Here is a 3,047-nt window from a genome sequence, read left to right as displayed (position 1 = left end):
GTGGGGGGGGGGAGCGGGGGGAGACCGGGTCTGGATCACCTTCTGATAGCGCTCTGATTAACGACCTGTGTGTGCAAAAGGGCAAGGGTCAACAAACGGTTTTCCCACAAGTGCACTTCTTCTCTCTTCTCTTGTGGAAAACCGGGGCTTTATCAGGAGCAGAGTCCCCGATAACAGTAATATATCTGTGTTATATATATATATGATATATTTTTTTAGGATGTTTTTGCCTTTTCTGCCTTTAATGGTGCAGGACAGTTAATGAGTAAGGGGAGGGGGAGAGGGGGGGGGGCAGAAAAATGCAGGAAATGGTCGGATTTGAACCTCGGACCTCTGCGTACTACGTGCGCCGCTCTCCCTGAAACCAACCCGGCCACGGGTATATGTTTTGATGTGTTTGTGACATAAAAACAATTATTATCATGTATTTAGTGAGGAACTCACAAATGTCTCGGTTTGAGAACCTGTTCCCTGTGTTTTTATTGTTTTTGCATGTAATCGATATTCGGGCGTTGAGTTGTATCATCTGTCTCCTGAGTGCTGTTTTGCTTCGATGCAAAAAATATTCCCAGGAAGAGTTTTAAATGTGCAAACGCTGCAGAGACTATTCTCCCACAATGCACCACAGGAAGGTCACGTCTGTCTGTGGCCATCTACTTTATAACTCATCTCTCGAGCGCCTGACTGACACACACACACACCACACCCAAACACACACACACACCACACAGAGACACACACCACACACACAGCACACCAGAGACCCCAAACACCTACTCGAACACCACACTCACCTAGACACCTATAACACTCACAAGCACGGACCAAACTACACTCCAGAGACACCTATAACACACTCACAGAGACACATCACACTCCCAGAAGACACCTATTACACACACTCACAGAGACACAACAGCTCACAGAGACACCTTACACACACTCACAGCAGAATACACACACTCACAGAGGAAACTTAACACACACTCACAGAGACACCTATACACACACTCACAGAGACACACACACTCACGAGGAAGACACCACTGCACACACGTCACAGAGACACACACACATCACTCACAGCGACACCAACACACAAACACACTCACAGAGACACACACCACACACACACTACCAGAGACAACCTATACATTGCAACACTCACAGAGACACACACACACAACTACAGCGACACCAACACACACTCACAGAGACACACACATCACAGAGACACACACCAATCACAGAACACACACCCAAGAAACCACACCAGACACACAGACACTACACACACACACATGAGACACCTACACACACACACACCAAACACACAGACACCTACACCACTACCACCATACACACACACACACAGAGACACCTAAACACACCACACACACACACACACAGACACACCAAACACACCAGCGAACCTACACACACACACACATAGAGACATACACACTCACACGAGACACACTCACAGAGAACACACACACACACACACAAAGACACCACACACACACACACACAGAGACACTACACACTCACAGGACACACAAACACACACAAAGACACCTACACACACACACCACACCCAACAAAGACAACCTACACACACACACAAAGACCTACACACACACACACACAAAGACACCTACACAACACACACACAGAGACACCTACACACACACACACAAACACACAGAGACGACTACACACTTACAGAGCCACACAAACAGACAGACAAACAGACAGACACACGACGACACTTAGTCTTAAACTGGACAATATTATTGATATGTACAATAAACACCCGCTAATGATAATGTACAATCTCTCTCTCCTCTCTCTCTCTTCTTTATTTATATATATATATATATAATATATATATATATTATATATGAATATATAATATACTATAACACTCTGCTGCTACGTATTATTTTATTACTGTTCACCATTAAACCCTTAACTATTGTAAATACCACACTGCTTATTATATTTCTTCATTTATATTTTTTATATATATCTCTGTTATTTATATTTATATTATATTTATATATATATAGCATGGGCAATATATTGTTAGCTGTTTGTACACAGACCCTTTCACACACAGCACACACACACACACACACACAGAGACACCTACACACTCACAGAGACACACACACAGACAGACACACAGACAGACACACGGACACTTAGTCTTAAACTGGACAATATTATCTGATATGTACAATAACACCCGCTTAAATGATAATGTACAATTCTCTCTCTCTCTCTCTCTCTCTTTATTTATATATATATATATATATATATATATATATATATATATATAAATATACTATAACACTCTGCTGCTACTACTTATTTGTTATTACTGTTCACCATTACAACTCCTTAACTATGTAAATACCACACTCCTTATTTATATTTCTTCATTTATATTTCTTTATATATATATCTCTGTTATTTATATTATATTTATATTATATTTATATATATTTATATATATTGTGTAACACAGACTTTCCCTTCGAGGATTCTGATTAAAGGAAAGTTCCCGTTTTTCTTTCTGGTCACAAGACCAAACGTCTCCGTCACGAGGACAGATTCCCGAGTGTTGGTCTCGTGCTGCTGGTTTCTCTCCTTCCTCCTCCTCCTCCTCCTCTTCCTCTTCCTCCTCTTCCTCTTCCTCCTCCTCCTCCTCCTCCTCTTCCTCTTCCTCAGCTCTCTGCAGCAACACAACCGGCTTCTCTTTTCTTTTAGTAGTTTATTTGAACATGTTAACATTTGACCCTCGTGTTGTCCTCGGGTCAAACTGAGTCTTTTATACCAGAAATATGGATTTCTTTCGATCAAATTGCCCAATAATAACATGGATGATTCCATATAACGTTGTTCAGGTAAATTCATGATTACTTTCATTGATTGTTTTGGGTGTTTTAATTAATCTTATAGCATTTGAATTATTTTTTTTTAATGGTTTTAAACCAGTATCCGGACTAAACTTTGACATCGACCCATCTGAGATCCACTCA

At 41.0% G+C, this 3,047-nt stretch overlaps 1 protein-coding gene across 1 annotated transcript in view; it reads left to right on the top strand.

Moving 5' to 3' along the window:
• Positions 1 to 3,047, top strand: part of spns1 (SPNS lysolipid transporter 1, lysophospholipid) — a 22,969-nt gene that overhangs the window by 3,540 nt on the left and 16,382 nt on the right. The window lies entirely within an intron of this gene.

This window comes from Etheostoma spectabile, unplaced genomic scaffold (genome assembly GCF_008692095.1).
Source record: "Etheostoma spectabile isolate EspeVRDwgs_2016 unplaced genomic scaffold, UIUC_Espe_1.0 scaffold50, whole genome shotgun sequence".
Lineage (NCBI taxonomy): Eukaryota > Metazoa > Chordata > Actinopteri > Perciformes > Percidae > Etheostoma > Etheostoma spectabile.
Note: the sequence above shows the minus strand (reverse complement) of the source record. Positions and strands in the feature narration are given on the sequence as shown.